Below are 18,207 nucleotides of genomic sequence, written 5' to 3'. Positions count from 1 at the left end.
GCTGCGCAGGTCCTCTTGCCCCTCCAAGTTCTCTCCAAACAGCTGGTTCACAGGAAATACACAAAGCCTTTGCCCTGACTCTGGGAGTATATTCAATTCCCATACCTCAGTCCCCTACTCTGTTTCAGCCAGCCTCTGCTTGTTTATATTTTTCAGATGTGGCTCAAACATCAAACCATTATGTCCCCCAAAGTTCACAGGAATTATATTAAGATCTTGAATTGGTCTCTTCAAAATTCCTCTCTCTGGATTTGGGTTTAGGAGGTGGTACTCTCATCCCTCTCTCCCTTGGAGGGGCACGGTAGGAGACACACAGTACTGCTCGCGCCAAAGAAAATCTCTTCAAATATGTACCTCTTGACCTTTTATATCCTTGATGTGGGTGAGTGATTGAGTCCTATAAGAGTTTTTGAACATCTCCTTTGCCAATTGTGCAAATTGGAATTAATTGTTTCTTGGTGTCTCAGCATCAAGCTCCATTTTATCATCCTGTTACATTTATCAAATAGCTACCACAGTGTCTGGCATAGAAAAGCACTGAATAAATGTTCATTTCCTTCTTTCTAAGGAAACTAGCAAAGCATAATTACAGATATATAATTAAATTAGTCAAATATTTTGAGATTTTCCAGATGGAAACACCAAAGAAGGTGTAAAGCACTATTCTTAGAGAAATTTTCATCCTCTCTCTTCATTCTGGGCAGCTGGCAGTCTTCTTACATGGAGTGCTGACACATTCTGATGTGCCTTTCTCTGGGACCAATTTTGATGACAGGCAAATACAATTTGACATTATTCAGATCTTTAAAATTCTGCCTTTCTCCAGGAAACATGTATGTCAAACTGATCATCTAGGCTCTTTTGTGCCTCTTAATATTTTAGAAGCACAGCAGGTAAACTGGATTTTTAGTATGTATCATTGATTACTGGGAAACAACCTACCACTACACATATGGTGTGCCATGATTTAATTGACCCCAGATGAGTAAATTGCATTGTTTTACAAAGCCCCTGTGATGGGCAACTGCAGAGCAATGAACGGCTGGATGATCTAAGTTTACTGGTGAGATGGCTAAGATATAGTTTAAGGTCTGGCTATTTCAGTCACCTGATGCTTGAATTGGGTGGGTCAGCCAGGGCTTGATTTGATCTTTTTAGAAGGTCAATCTGTTAGTAACTGGACATTCAAGAGCAACTGGACCCTAAAGACCTCTGCTTCTATCAAAGCTGTCAACACCCACCTCAAAGCTCTTCATGCCTCCACATGAAATAGGAAGCATAAAAGAAAAGACTGAATGGTCAACCAACTAGGCTTTCCCTACATGGGGATTATATCTCTACACAGATTGATAGGAGTTTCTTCTACAGAACTCCAACAGTTGTTTACCAAGATGTTAACAAAACTTTAGCCTCAGAGTCATAATTTACATGTGCATATAATTCTGGATGCTTATTAATGGGGAGGCTGCATTTTCCTCTCCATCTTATCTTCTGTTATCATTTCTATAAATTCAGTATCCATGCTGAAGTTTCTTTATTTCTATGGATTAAATGGTTGGATGTAGAACAACAGGATCAAGGAATCCATATGTATCTTTTCTTTAAAGCTTTTGAAATATATTTCCCAATTGTCCTCCAAGATATACTTCCTCTAGTAGGGGATAAGAGTGCTTGGTTTCTCAGGTTTTTATTAATACTGGTAAATTCTGTTGGCTCTTGACTTTGCAAGCTCCCATGTGCTCTTACACCTGCACATTGTTCCTTCTGCTGTGATAAATCAGGAACTGATGTCAGCCATTGCTTTCTATATCCATGAGCTTGCTTTTGACTCATATATTAAGGTTTGATATCATGCTAAGATTTTATTTATTTTTTGGATCACCAATCTATCCTTCGTCTCATTTAGTCATTCTTATCTCAACCCCACACACTTATCGTGACTGATGTGTACCTCATGGCCATGATAGACTAGAATTGAGATTCTGGGAAGATTATCATAGGATGAAGCCATGATGAACAGGGCAGAGACCCACCTCTCAGGCCTGGTTTATATCCTGAATTAACTGCAGAGGTGAATGAAAGCTTAGAAAAGATCCAGAGCTCCTTAAATTTCCCTAAGGCCAAAATTGGTCCCAGAGCTTAGAGGAGGATTGAACCTGTTGGAAATGGGAGGAAAGAGCAACTGGCTCTATGGTGGAGATAAAGGGCAAGAATTTTAAAAGTACAAATTCCCCAAGTTTGTTTCGTTGCCCTCCTCCTCTTCTCTCTGTAAAATCTCACCTTATCCACTCTCATCATTTCAAATATCAGTATGTACAAATGACCCTTAAATGTGTATCTCTAGCCCTGACCTTTTCCGAACTCCAGCTGAGTTAACAACTTCTGATGAATATATATATATATACACATGTTTCAAAACTTTCAGTTTCAACATGCATAAAAATAAAATTTTCTGTTTCTTTGTTTTCTTTTACAGTGAAAGAAAGAAAAGGCTTACAAAGATGAGCCAGCACAGTTCCTGCCCATAAGAAGCTCACAGGTTGGTAGGAACAAGAGACAAGTACAATAAGACTCCAGTACAGTGTGGCAAATGCCCTTGATTTGCCATAAATCAAGTGGGGCCATAGGACAAATTGGAAGTGGTGCTGGTGATGAACTGTACATGAGCAAATTAGGAAAAGTTTCACAAGGGGCCTGACATGGAGTTAGGCCCTTGTTTCCAAGATGTTTAGGAATTTGTCCCCAAGAAGAATGAATAACCAACCACAACTAATAAATATAAGGGATTCATCTTTAGGGAAACTGGAGGTTGGGAATGTAAATCACTCTGGGTTCTTTCCAGGACAGGACTGAAGTGCAAGCCACAGGTAGGGGGGATTTCCAGTCCTTTTCTCTGGTGATGATACCATCAACAAGGATGACAGCAATCACAATAGGAGTGATGACTAATAAATACAGAGCACTTAATATGTGCCAGGAGCTGTGTTAAGTGCTTTCCATGGGTAAACTCTCATAAGTACAATAGGTGGTTGTGGGGTTTGACCCCGGATAAGGGTTCCTGCGTTCAGGCAGGGGCTAGCCTGGCTTGAATCTCCCATTGGTGCCAAGGGAGGAAGCACCCGGCTTTCTTATCCACTTGTCCAGGAGTCGGACACAGGCGGAGAGGTGTGAGTGAGGCTTAAACACTGTCAGCAGTCCAACATTACAAAATGGAGTCACACTCTTTATTACAATTCACCCCTAATGTTTGACTGGTGACTGAAAAGTGCCATTTTTCAGTTAATTGAATTTGAACTTCTTTAAGTAAGCTATTAGCCTACTCTACGAAGCCTGTGGTCTGAAGTCAGTAAAAGAGATGATGAAAGTTCCACTGAATGCTTCCTTCAAGAATGCAGCATCGTGTCTGCTAAGAAGTGAAATGAATGCCTTGGTTACTATCAATAATGTCTGGCACTCTGAAGGAGATAAAGAGTGTCCTGATAAGACCTAGTGTCATGGTTGGCAAATGCCACCCTAAATGGCATATAGCATGTGGCTTTCTTGAGAATACCTAGCAATTTTCCTCAGAACTACTCTTCTATTAAATACACTTTAGACAAGATGACTATAACAAGTGTTTATGGCAATCTTTAAAAAGGTTCTTTGCATGGTGTCTGGCTTATAGCAGGCATGCAATAATTATGTAGGGGAAAAATCCTGAGATTCAGTGATTCTATAATTTAAAAAGTTAATGTTTGGAGGCAGACATTTCCTTAGGATACAGAAAGCATTACCAGTAACACTTGATACTAACTACATGCAACTAATTGGAATAAATTGGTAAATGTGACCTTAAGGCCTCTCTCTACCTCTCTCCTTCTCGCTCCACCCAACAAATCATACCCGGACCAAGAATGGGCTTGAACGTCTGCTCTTACAGTCTCGATTTCTTCCTTGGTTAGTGTGGTGCTGGAGACAGTTTCAGACTGAAGTCACTGAAGTGAAGCAGAATTGTTTATGTTTTATTCTACCCTCCCTTCTTAACTATCACTCAGTTGTAAGCATTTTCCAGAGAAGAACCATGTCTTCTACCATTACATCCCCCATTCCTAGCACTTTGTCCTGCACTCAGAAGGTGCCCAATAATGTGAGAAGATTACAACCACTGAAACTCACTCTTGGGGGCTGAACCTGTCAATCAAGCTTCCCCAGCAGATGAGCCCAGAGCTCTTGCCCTTGAGCCTGTGGCCTTGGGCCAGGAAGGTTCTACTGTGCTGCCGTCAAGTTTTCCACTGTGTCCTCAGTTCAGCCCCAAATGGCTGGTATTGCTGTCCTCACACTATTTTTAGTCATAGATCAGTTATCCCTGACACACAGTGATGGGGATTAACAAAATGCACCCATATGCATCTCTGAAGGCTGAGCGTGTGTGTCCCCAGCCCAAAGTAGTCTTGGGCAGTTCTGGGTAGGATTAGCAGGCTTAGTTTTTTTTTTATTGTCTCTTTCTACTGCTCCTGGCAGAGAGAGATCCGGGCCAGAACCAGTCCTAATTTGTTTAAGGAATTTGGTAGGAGACTATTCTAAACTACACATCAGACCTCCATTTTGCACCCTTCAGTACCTTGCAGCCCCTGTAGTGGCTGGGCGAGGCTTTCCTTCCGCTGAGGGGAAGCGGCCTGTTGAAATCCAACCTGATTTTATGAGAACACAGAGTTACAGGTCATGCAGTGGGGATGTCCCCACCAATCTCTCATGTGGCAAAGGTTCCACATGCCTGGGGCAGGAAATTTCAAAATGCCCCATGCCAGCTGGGAAGGCTGTACATGACAGAGTGAACACCATCGTAATCACATCATGTCCTGAAACTTCAGCCCTGATTACTCTGATCTTTATCCTCTTTTGACCTGAGATGAATGCAAGGAATGGTCTTTAAATGACCCCGTTGTTTTCAAGTTCTAGTACAGTGTTTGACTTGGACTTCCCCAGTGGCAGCAAATCACACCAGCTGACTCGAGCTTGCTTGACTTATTTATTCAATAATTTTAATTTTGGGGGTCTCTTCACTTCATCAAATCACCCCTGATTTTTATATAACAGGAAGGTAAACAGTGCATTCAAGAGTTTATCTGAGTTTTTGTAAAATCAGTTGTCTTCCTTGAGAAATCCTTCCCTGCTTGGTACTTACACATCAGTGTTTATTTCATGACCCTTTTGTTCTCTGCAGAGACTTTGTGGTCAGCTTAGAAATACTGGGCTGGGGGACAGAAGCCTGACACTACTGTCTCAGATCTTGCAAGTTATGCGAACATTATTTTAGGATCCTTATTCAGATAGTTAGAATCTCTTGGGAGATCTCAAAAGTCAACCTGCCATTCTCCTGTCTCTGTAATTCCTTACTTTCTGTGGTTGTCTAGGGTTCCCAGCAGGAAGCCAACTGGAGCCAGTGGTTTTAGCTCTACTTAAGGATTTTTATTCTTTTACCATCCTTTCCGCTGCCTCCTTCCTTAACTGTCTCCTCCGTCATGATTTCAAGGCTCTAGAAAAATAGTCATCATCATGATGTAAATAACAACCACAACTACCAAGAAAAAACACCAAAACTGGACTTCCCTGGTGGTGCAGTGCTTAAGAATCAGCCTGCCAATGCAGGGGACACAGGTTTGTGCCCTGGTCCGGGAAGATCCCACATGCCGCAGAGCAACTAAGCCCTGCGCCACAGCTACTGAGCCTGTGCTCTAGAGCCCACGAGCCACAACTACTGAGCCCACACGCCACAACTACTGAAATCCCTGTGCCTAGAGCCCGTGCTCCACAACAAGAGAAGCCACCGCTATGAGAAGCCCGCACACCACAACGAAGAGTAGCCCCCGCTCGCTGCAACTAGACAAAGCCCGCACACAGCAACGAAGACCCAACACAGCCAAAAATAAATAAATTAATTAATTAAAATAAAAAAACCCACCAAAATCTTCTTTTGCTAATCAGGCAATAATTATTTACTGAGTACCTAGTACATGAATAGCAACAATGGTTTTGTCTACCTCCCCTCCGTGAAAATTCTCTAAATGTAACTTTTCCTACTTAGGATTTATCTGTAGATGAGACCTTGCTCCATACTTGAGACAAATCTGGCTTGGGATGAAAGCGCATACTAGAACTTGCTTTAGTAGGTCTCTCTTTTAGCATTAAATAAGAAAAAGAGATATTTAACCTCTAGTGTAAAAGATTCTGCTGAGTGACTGCCCCCAAGTAAGCCCGGGTATTTCTTAGGTAGTTTCTGGACTCAGTCTCACCCTGGCCACATGCTGCCCTTATTCAACAGGTCTCCAGGGTCTGACATCCTGATCCTTCCTACTGGCCGTGACCACAGAAATGCTTAGTGTACTTATTTCCTCAGTTCCCTGCCACCTGTTACCAAACCTCTCTAATAGCACCTGTCTGTTCACCTGTTGACCCCCCCTCACCTATGTCTCCCCTGCATGCGAAGCCTTGCAGAGCCTCCACCTCTCCTCTTCCTTCTGATCTCCTTATCTTCTGGGAATTGGCTTCCCATTTTTATGTTCCCAGATTAATACATCCTTGGTCTCACACATCTTCAGACACACCAGTACACTTGGTCTTTGCAACCTGTCAAGTGCCCAGTTGTGATATCAGACCACAGCAGCTGTGGGGTTTTTAAAAATTAAGGTGAGCTTCTTAATCTTAAGGTGCTTGTGACCTAGGTAGAGAGGGAAGATAATTCTATATGACGACTGCCTAGGACAATTGAGTACAAAAGTTTGATTTTCTGCTTTTAGTAAGAGTTCAGAGAAGCAAGATCTTGGTGATGACTAACACAGTAGAAAACAGACTCAAGGAGTTGCATGGAAAGCAGGTTGGAATCTGAAGAATGGATAGGTAGAGAGTAGAGGAAAGGTGTTCCCGATAGAGAAGAATAGCATGAACTAAGGCACAGAGAGAGAGAATAGGAATGGTATGTTCAACGTGTATAAAGAGATGGAGCTGGTTAGAACTAGGGGTGAGTCCTGCAGTCACTGGTGAAAGGTCTTAGTGCTTTCATCACTTGGACACCTGAATGAGAGATGCCTCCTTTGCTTTTCTCATCAGACTCTCCAGGCAGAAAGAAATGCTGCACAACACAGTCTTCTTTCTAGTCCAAGTAGTTGTTTCCTCTGATCAGACATCTAGGGGGCACATTCTTTTAGGGAGTCATCTGGCAAAGCTGGGAGCAAGTGAGACTCGAAGGCTTGGCCAGAGATAGGCCCCTCAACTGCACAGATACCCTCATGAGTTTTCCCTCTTTACTCCTTCTAGGTGAAGTTACCATTTTGTTAAGCACATGAGAGGAAAAAAGGGGGGGAGAGACAACCTAGATATACAGCAGTAGAGAAACATTGAGTAGATTTTGATCATTCATGGGATGAAATATTATGCTGCCATAAAAATAAAATCTACCAAAAAATTTTTTAAAGATAGAGATGTTTACTATATTAAGTGAAAAGAGTAGGATTCAAATAGGTACATACACTCTGATTTCAACTTTCTAAATGTTTATACAGATAGACATTTGGCAGGATAGATTAAAATCAACGGAGCCCGACAGATTGCTCCTGGAGGGCATACGATATTGAGAGAGAGGATCTTAGGAACAGGATGCAACTACCTGAGGACTCTACAGACCTCAGCTGAGAGGAGGAAAAGGACAGAGACTGTCTCTCTTAATGGCTCAGAGACTTGGCAGGCCAACAATCCCTGTAGTCAAGAATCTGAAGGAGAAAGTGTTACTGTATCCTAGGCTAGGTGTGATGATAAAAGCCACCAGTTTTTAATACACAGGTTGACAAAATGCAGTAGACCAAAGCATTCAGTTGGAGCTGACAACTCCCTGGGAATGTTTGAATTACCACTTAATAAGGAGCATTCAGAGCTGATCTACTTTCTGAAATGTCACCGTACAGAGAAGCTTCCACCAACACTCTCAGCCAGGTATGCCCTGGACTGGAGATAGCCCTCAGGTCCTGGACAGCCTGCAAGTTCCATAAATCAGTGCTAAGTCATGCAATCAGCTGTCTCCATGGTGTTTGCATGATACCATCCCAGGAATCCAGCCTAGGATTTTCCTGTAAGCTGCAGGGGTTTGGGTTTCCCAGGGAAGCTGGTGTCCCCTCCACTCTTCCCCTATAAGTGCCAGAGACTTCATCATCATCGTCTTTTATTGAGTGCCTACTATGTGTGAGGTGCTTTACAGATATTATTTTTAATCTTCTCCACAATCCTATCGGATAGGCATTATTACCCCAATTTTATAGACGATGAACTGAGACACAGTATGATCAAGTAACTTGCCAGAGGCACAAAATTAGTAAATTTGAAACTAGATGTCTGCCTCTCTCCTTCCTGTGATGCCTTTCAGCTTCTAATTTGCCACTTTGTGTGTGTGTGTGTGTGTGTGTGCGCGTGTGAGTGTGTGTGCATATGAATGAGAGAGAGATATAGATGTACTTTTGAGTCTGAGTGTTTCTAAATTGCACCTATTTCCCGGGCACTGTTTTATTTCTCAAATGTTTCTCTCCAACACATCCAAAAAATGATCTATCTTAGTTCCTATTTGTCTCTGTCATAACTGACTCCTAGCCACAAGTGGAAACTGGATCAAAAAATAATAGTAATTTTTTAGACTAAAATTTTGTCTAGAAAGTAAAATGAGACTTCTAGTCTCAGGACAACAGAAAAGCTCATATGTAAGTTAGGAGCAACCTAAGATTAACGCTAAAGGTACAACAAACAAACTTCAAAAGTCCTTCACTTCATGTCCAGCAGAGCCCATGCTGAGACCCTCTGATGCCACTGCTTCTCTGACATACAAGGAACCATCACTTGGTGTTAGCATTCCAGGCCAGAATTTGAAGAAGTTGTCTTTGTGTTTATCTAGGCCAGATCACCGTGGATCCAGCAATACTGCATACTTTTCCCCCTCTTCCTTTCTTCAAAAAATATACACCTAAAGCCAGGCACCATGCTAGGGAACAGCAGGAAATAATGAACACAACAAGCATGGTCCCTGCTGCCACTGGGAGAAAGTGACAAACGAGGAATTAAGATATAGTGTGGGGCTTCCCTGGTGGCGCAGTGGTTGGGAGTCCGCCTGCCGATGCAGGGGGCACGGGTTCGTGCCCCGGTCCGGGAGGATCCCGCGTGCCGCGGAGTGGCGGAGTGGCTGGGCCCGTGAGCCGTGGCCGCTGGGCCTGCGCGTCCGGAGCCTGTGCTCCGCGGCGGGGGAGGCCGCAGCAGTGGGAGGCCCGTGTACCACAAAAAAAAAAAAAAAAAAAAAAAAAAAAGATATAGCGTGGTAACTGATATGATCAGGAAACCAGAGGGTGCTCAGGGGGACAAATTTGGTCAGCGAAGGCTTCCTTGACCAAAATACATCTGAACTGAGATGTGCCAGAGAGGGAGGCATGCTATGCCTAGCTTAGCTGTCTGTCTCATTCTGTCTGTCCACCACTGTACACAAGTGTGGAAGAGGATCTATTGGGTTTGCTTTTAACTTTTTTTTTTTTACTTTTTAAATTAAGAAGTGTCAGAATTCAAGGAATATCAGAATTTCTATGGTTTCTAAGAATTTCACAAAAACACTGAGGTAAGGGGAAATTCCACAGAGGAATCATAAACCTCAGCTTGGAATTGCTACCTGGGGGGGAATGCAACACCAGTTTTCTGGAAGGATCTTGGGTCCCATTGAGGGAAAGGCTGTGTGGTGAGGTTTTATTCTGTACCACATTGGGCGACACTTTCTGCAATAAAACCAAAGCACTCAGCGTGTCAGGCTGAGTCTAATTCAGGGCTGTGACTATGAACTCTGCCATAGAAGAGGACTAGAAAAATAGCCATGGGTTGATCTTGATGAAAAGAGCAACAGTGATTCATGCATGGAATAAGATTTAGCACATGACAGCTTGTTTTAGCCACTTAACAGTATAAAGAAACTGCAGTTCAGGATATACAGTCTTCAAAGACAGCACCTGAGGGTTTAGACACACTAAATATTTGAGCCCTGGCCTTATTCCAGGGGCAGTGCCAGGATGAGATGGACCGGCTTTAGGTTTATCGAGATTTCAAACACACAGTTTGTTACTAAGGGTCTAATTATATAAGAAACTCAATATTAACATAAGGCTCAAGGTTAATTGGCAGGGCTTCAAAAACAATGTTATTAGAACTCTTTTCTAATCATGTAAGTTCACCATTTCATGAATTTCTTTTTCTTCTTCTTCCTCTCCCTCCCTTCTCCTTTTAAGTAATAATACATAAAAATATATGTCATAAGTTGAATGCTTAGTATTGCCATTATAACAGGAGCTAAGGCTCACTCTATCATGTAAATCACATAACTGCTCTACGGAGTAGATATTATTTCACTGATTTTAGAGATGAGGAAACTGAGGTTTAAAGAAGGATAATTAACATGTTCATTACAAATGGACACACAGATAGTCACACAAAAGGAAAGTGTCTGAACTGGGATTTAAACACATTTTGTCTGAATTCTCAAGTCTGCTATCACTGTCTGTGGTTGAGCAATGAAAATATACATGCTGGCCGCACTGTCTGCCTGCCACCCCACATGCCTTCTCCACTAGAAGCCAGGGACCAGTTTTCCTAGTTCTTCTCTTTACTGACTACACTAAGCACAGCATGGAGCATGTGGTAGGACATCAATACATGAGGGAAGGCCTGGTCTAAATTTATCCCTGCCACACAAATTGCAGGATTTTGTATCACTCTGTAGCTCATCTTATAAGGACAGGCCTTCCTCCTGTCCTAGGCCTGAGCACCCGTAACAGAGCACTCCCTGTCACTGTGACAATAGGAAGCAAGGCAAAGGAAAGCCATAAATTAGGCCAGGGGAGAGAGGCAGAGGAAAACAGATACAAACTGCTGACAAGATTAATATGCAGTTGACGGGGAGCGCTTTCACACCCGAGTGCCAACAAATAAACACAATTCAGAAAGCTCATCCCTGCCTTACCAGAGGTGGCACATTCCTGAGCCAAAGAAAGGGAGCAAATGAGCAAGAGACAGAGAAAGAGAGGACTGCATATGCACGGGGTCTGGTTTGCCAGGAATCCCTCCCGCGTCCTCAGATAGCTGAGGGATGATGCAAGCAGCGGGCCCTCCGATGATACATTTTCTGACCAAAACCAGGGAAAGGAGAAGCAGGGCCAGGCCCTGTAGGGGAGCTGGGCTTGAGGACACTGAGTGCAAGCTGAAGACTGGTGCTTTCCTTGGGCACAGCCTGCTCTGTGCTGCCAGCTAAGGCAGGTGTCATTTCTCACAGGAGTCAGCAGACCTGAGGGGCCTTTGGCTAGACTCCCGATGGGCTGTCTCACTCCCTGTGGTAATGAATGAGACCTCAGCAGGCTTCAGCTGAATACTTCAGAGATAAGAACTGATTCTTCTATTTTTTATTAGGTTGAACCATAAGAAACTGCCATTTTGAAGCTCAAGAGTACTTGAATATTGGCAGTTTCACGTGGTTCAAGATAAGAGTAAAGCTGGAGATAGTTTTCAAACCCAGGAATCAATTTTAAAATTGAGGCTCTGCAACTGTGCATTACCAGGGTACAACATTGAGTAATTTAAAGCAATGGTTACATACTAAAAGGATAAAATAAAATAAAATAAAATTGAGACTCTTAACCACTATGCTATAAGCACTGTTTTGCCAGGTAATTCTCCTTGCTTGAACATAAAATCCAGACATCAAGCTCGCCCTAAAAGAAATTTCATGATCTGATCTTTGCTTAGCTGGCTAGTTTCTCTCTGCAGCAAGACTAAACTTCTAGCTATTCAACTGTTACTTCAGGTTGCTGATTCTTTACATATACTCTTCCCTCTTCCTGGAATACTCACATATTCAACTGTTACTTCAGGTTGCTGATTCTTTACATATACTCTTCCCTCTTCCTGGAATACTCACATCCCCCTTTTTCTCCCTGATGTATCATTCCATCCTTTGGGCCTTTGCTATCATAGCAGTTATGGGCTATATTAGAACCTCCATGCAGTAAGGAACTGTTGGTCTTGTGCCCTATTGCTTAGCATCTAGTTAAATGCCTGGCACAGAGATGGATGGATGAATAAATGGATGAGTGAATGAATTACATGTACCAACACTCTCCAACACACAAACACACACACACACACACACACACACACACTCTCTCACTCCTTCTATGGCTAACTTGATATTCCAAATTAAATAATTCTCTGTCTCATCCCATGGATGTCCAGTTTCAGAAAAACCTCTTGACTTTGGCCAACACTCTGCTACAGAATTTGCTGATGCATAGAATGCAAGCCAAGAAAAGTTAGGAAGTTCAAGAACATTCAAGCATACCCTGAGGACCTAGCTTAGCTCTTGGTTTTACATACAATACAGTAAGTTTCTCATTTTTGCATTCTGTTTTTCCTGTGAAGCCTGGCTTTCACTGGCAGAATTTTCCAAAAGTACCACTAACATATACAAATAAAACCTTTTGGAGGCACTTATCAGAACTAGTTACAGATTCTGATGCTGCTTACAGATGTTGGAGCTGTTATTGCTGATGATTGGGAAAAGCTCAAATTATTTTATAAGCTTTACTTAGTTGGATTTACATAACGTATTTCCCCTGAAGAGAAATTTATGGAAGAAAATGGCTTCATAGCAATGAATCATTTCTAACGATCAAATTTGCCCCCTCCTGTTTCTACTAAAGCAAGTTGACATAGGTCTGTGCTGTGCAGACAGAAGAGTTTTTAAACTACACGTGCTGTACAAAGATTCACTGAAACTGGGTAAAGGAGGTGTTAATGAGCTCCCTGACAGAAGAAGCCCAGGATCAGATGCTGGGTATTATCTGTCAGGCATGTTGGGATAGGCACTTCTGGAAGAAAACACTTCTAAGAGTCCTTCCAACCACAAGATTTTATGATTCTATAGTCATAAATTCTACACCCAGCCAGTTTTTGCTATTAGCTTGGTATACAATTTTAATATAAATATATAATATACATACACATATATGCATTTAAATAGAATCATATTTAAATGCTATTTGTAAATATTTTAATCATGAATGTATTTCCATGTCAATCTATTTATTCCATAATTTTGTTTTTAATGGATCTATAGTATTCCAATGTATTTCATAATTTAACCAAGAGCCTGATTTTTACCAGAAGGGTTTTTTCCCCTAATTTTTGATATTATAGATAGCATCAATGAATACCTCTGCCTACATTTTTGTGAATATGCTTATTTATTTTATTTAAACTGTGAAGTCAGAGTGTGTCACATTTTTCAGGATTTCGGTGACTATCGAGAGACTGCCTTTCAGAAAGATTGTATAATTTATACCGCACCAGCAGTCATACCATGACTCTTGATGATGACTTTCTGGCAATATAAATCTGTCACATGAGAAGTCCTGGGAGACTGGGGCTGCCTGTGTTAGATCCTCTCTAGGACAGTCTCTCCTCCTTCAGTGGAAGAGAATTAAAGGAAGGCAGGAAGCACACTCGTTCATTAAATGCACAGACTTAAAGTTCGAATTTGGTTCAAACTCTGACTCCCCCATCTACTAGTTCAACAACTTTAAGTGAGTTACTTAACCTCTCCTAACTTGGTTCCTCACCTGTAAAATGACAGATTCTACCTTGCCGGGTATTTTTGTCTTTTTCATGAAGGTGATATACAGAAAGGGCCTAACATAGCAGCAGATATACAATAGCTGCTTTTTAACCATTAGCCAATATTTTTATTATATTATGCCTAGTCATTTGCTCCTTGCAACAACTCTTTTTCCTGACGATGAATGGAAGCATGAGGTGGGGCGAGAAGGGAGAAAGGGAGATGAAGGACTTAAGGCTGTTCCAGAAAAGTTTTCAGGGTGGAAATATGTCCTTATCTTGTTGGACAGCCTCTACACTTTGAGCCCTACCTTTCCCTCTAGAATTCACAGCCGTTGGGGAAAGTCCTCCACCTGCCAGTGTCGCCTGGGATTTCACCGGTTTTGCGAGCTTTCTGCTTGTCGCCTCTCCTCGCTCTGAACGCAGCTCTGCTGACCTTGAGGGTCCAGGATATAGTGTTGATCCCAGGAAAGACAGTAATAGTTTTGTTGACAGACACTTTTCAACAGCTGTATGGTATCTGTAAGGCTGAGAGAAGAGGTTGGAGGAGAATGACTCAGGGTTAACCCCTTCTTGGCCCCAACAGCATTCCCTTCATAAGAAACCCTTGTAATGATGGAATTTTCTTTGACTCTGAGAACTGGATTTTTTAAAAACAGACCCTCTTAGTCATTTTCTTACAAAAGCAAAGTAATATTTATGGTTCAGAAACACACGACACAAAATTTTAAAGCATTTGAAAGCATTATACTAGGGAGAATACAGAATAAGGGGCCACTTTGAGAATGAGATGACCCTGAAATGCCCTGATTCTATCTTCTTGCACCTTCAAGGCACATTTGACGTACAGAGGATGACATATGGGTCCTTAATTTAGGAGAGAGAACATGATTTATTTTATTAAGTTTCATTCCAGTGTTCATGGCAGATAATATTCACATGTGAATATTTATACAGTTATTTTCCTATTTATTAACCACAACATATGTGATATCATAGCCAAGGCCTCTTTTTAAAAAGTATTAAAGTGCTTTAAATGCATGACATTTTAAGTGCTAATCCTGTGAGTTTATAATGTTAAGGTATAAGACTAACAACCGCTTGCAAGCTGACTGGTGTCAAACTTTGCCCTCTGGCTTCTTATATTTTAAGGGCAAATATATCTAGAATGTCTGAGTCAGTCTAATAACTAGATATACAATAATGAGATTCTACAGAAAATTAGTCTATTTCATAGCAAAAATTCATCAGTGAGACTACAACTATTTTCATTTGGTTTTTATACACATTCACTAAGAATTTACTGAAATACACAACTTAAGCATTCTAGGGAATACTAAGCACTAATCACTTGTTAGGATCCCTACCCTTGAGAAACTGCTCCCCAGAGACAGAGCCCAAATCATTTAGAATTAGCTGTAACACAGGCAGAAAGTGATGATTCTCAAAGAAATAACAAGCAATGGGAGGTCTGAGGGGGTTGAGGTGTCAAAGAGGAAATATTATAGTTTAGGCTTGTTATTAGATTTGGTTTTGGTTCCATGCTCTGTTCCTTATTACCTAACTTATATACTGTATTTAATTTTTCTGAGCTTTATTTGCCTTATCTGACAAATGGGCATACCTAACTTATGGTACATTTGTGACACTGTATGTGTAAAACTTCTAGTAGAGTACATAGCACAGAGCGAATAATAAATGATAGCTAACAGAGGCAGGTAAAATTCAAGGGGTATTGTATAGAGGTACTTGACTTCAAAGAGATATAAGATTTGAGCTGGACTAGATATGGGGAAGGGGCATTCCAGGTGGCAAGGACGCATTATCAGTGGTGTGCAAGGTGATGAGGGCACACTGGGCACCTTTAGAAACTGAGAGTTGAACTGAGGGGCTGGAATGTAGGGTGCACAATTTGGAAATGAAAACTTACCCAATAATACTCCAACTGATTTCATCACTGTGAGACAGAAAGGTAGTCTGGGAGAGCTGATAAAGGACCTAGATTGTCATGTTAAGAAGATGGGGGGATTATTTGGTTGACAATGGGGAGCATGTCTGTGTTTTAAGGGATTACTCTAGTAACATGGAGGCTGGATTGTAGGTGGAGGGAAGAAATTAAAGGCAGGCAATTCTAATAATCCAGCCAAAAGGTAAGCCCAGGGCTCCTTTTACTACAGCAAAATAAGAAATATCATCTTTGGCTTGAAAGGGCTGTTTTTGAAGGTAAGAGTTAATAGGCTTTGTGCAATTTGCTCTTTATTCTGATGGGGTCAATCATTCCCCCAGGGTTAGGATTCCCCTTCTTCACTTCACATATCTCCCCATAGACAATTGCTTATTTATATTATTGCTTTATAACTTTGTCATCCTGAGAATATTACCAAGAAGCAGACTCTAGGCCACGATAACTGAGCCTGGCTTGCCTCAGGTAGCTTACTGGAAATACAGAAGCCTGAAACCTCTGATCTGGTAGGTCTGAGGTGAATCCAGGAATCTTCTTTTTCTGAAAGTTGCCCAGATGATTCTATGATCAGCCAGGTTCCAGAACCACTGTGCTAGGTTTAAACTTGCTCAGCAAGCCTGTTTCTCATTCATTTTTGAATCTATAGGACCTATCACATTATCTAGCCCCAAATACGTGTCCCATGAATATTTAGCACATAGAACTGAAGTGTTATAACAAGGGTAGAGAGACACTCAACTTTAGGGGAATAATAGCTGCATAATGCCTAGCTGGGAACTCAGGGCAATCTCTGAAAAGAGCAATTTCTGCTTCTGTTCTGGCAGGGGGCAGGGCTGGAAGCCTAGAGAGGTACTTTCCTTGATTGATTGCCCTGTAACTTGAGGCCTGACTTTGACCTGAGGGTTAGAGCACAGAGTCTAACAACTTGCAGATTATTAAAATAGTGTTAAGGAGAAAGCAGGTATTATCAGAGAACTGCATTTTTTTTCAGTAAGAGGATTACAGACTGATTTCTCAAGTCAGTATATCCTTATTAGTAATTAAAGAAATGCAAATGAAAATAAAGATAATTTTAATTTAGTAAAAACATTTTTTTAATGTTAACAACTAAGGCTATTAACAGTGTGATGAGATCACAATGATCCAACCTTTTCGAAGAGCAGTTTAGTATTTTATATCAAGACCCCTAAATAGTTCATTTCATTTGACTCAGTGATTTCATGCCTGTGAATGTATCTTAAAAATTATCTGAAATTTGAAAAAAAAAAGATAACTGAACAAAGATGTTTATTGCAGAGTAATTGATAAATTTGAAGTAACTAAAAGTCCTGCAATAAAGAAACAGTAAATAAATTGATAAAATTTTACATGGCCATTAAAAAATGACGTGAAGTTTGGTCCCATCATGGGAAAAACTTATGATATAATATAAATGAAATAAGTTAAATGTAAATTTTTTATATACCTTATAATTACAACTACATAAATAAGAAACATATTTATAACAGACTGGAGGCCTGTGCACAAAAGTACTGCCAGTGTTCATATGGTGATATTATGAGTTATTCTTTCTTCTCTTTCCTAAAATTTACAGGTTATTTGTGGTACTATCATACTTTAAAATTAAAATATATACATATTTACAAACACACACTAACGTAGGTGATTGGATCACAGTCACCCAGTGAGCCAGTAGTAAAATTGAGGCAGGAATCTAGATAAGCCAGCAGAGTACAAGCTCCCTTCCTCCATTCCTCAGGGACCACCATACTATTTTTTGAAACAATGGCACTTGGTTTTTGTTATACAAACTCCTTCGAGTTTAAAAACAAAACAAAACAAAAAACAAATTAACAAGAAAAAATTCCCCAGACAACCCTATTTCTCCTCCTCACCATTTTCTAAAGGACTTGTATCAGGAGAGGTTTTTCAAACTTTTTTTGTTTTTTTGTTGTTTGCTTGTTTTCTCTTTTGGAAGGTCTTTTCTTGCCTTACTTGAAAATGACATATATGTACTACCCGGATTAATATTTAGATCTTGGTGGACTATTCAAACAAATCTAGGAGAAAGAAGCTTCTGAGGCAAGCCTGTAATGTTAAATAAGGTCATGCTTGCTGTTGTTGGTGATCCCGCCCACATGACAGGGTCCTATTTTTAACCCAGACAATTGGTGAATGACTCAGGGAGACCTCTGAAGCCAAAAGGCAGCTTGGAGGAATAGAACTTGCTATTAACCAAGAAGAAAATAAATAATGTAGTCACCTAAAAGTGCCGATTTTCTGCTTTCAGTATATCTGGCAACCCAATAATGCTACATTAAACCCAGTTTAAAAAGCCTCACTTCAGATATTGGTATGCTGCTGGTTAACTACTTTTTACTTTCCTATTCAGAAAATACTACTGTGGGAAAATAATTTTGGAAAATGTTGAACAATAAATACCCCTCTTGGATGTTTACAAGGTAAATTTCTTCAATAAACTCTGTCTTTCAATGGATTTCACTGCAGATTGCTCACTTTTGTAGAGGTGGGAGGAGGTGGGGTTAGGGGAGCAAAGTAAGTGGGGGTGAGGAGCAAAGTAAGTGGGGGTA

The 18,207-nt window shown here is 41.0% G+C and overlaps 1 long non-coding RNA gene across 2 annotated transcripts in view; it reads right to left on the bottom strand.

The window, feature by feature from the left end:
* LOC114486008 (uncharacterized) overlaps positions 1-18,207 on the bottom strand; it is a 76,708-nt gene that overhangs the window by 32,565 nt on the left and 25,936 nt on the right. For both annotated transcript variants that reach the window (XR_008617145.1, XR_008617144.1), the window contains exon 4: positions 13,965-14,181. This is a non-coding gene — a long non-coding RNA (uncharacterized lncRNA). The remainder of the gene's footprint in view (positions 1-13,964; positions 14,182-18,207) is intronic.

This window comes from Physeter macrocephalus, chromosome 4 (assembly GCF_002837175.3).
Source record: "Physeter macrocephalus isolate SW-GA chromosome 4, ASM283717v5, whole genome shotgun sequence".
Lineage (NCBI taxonomy): Eukaryota > Metazoa > Chordata > Mammalia > Artiodactyla > Physeteridae > Physeter > Physeter macrocephalus.
The sequence above is the reverse complement of the archived record's forward strand: the minus strand, read 5'-3'. Positions and strand labels throughout refer to the sequence as shown.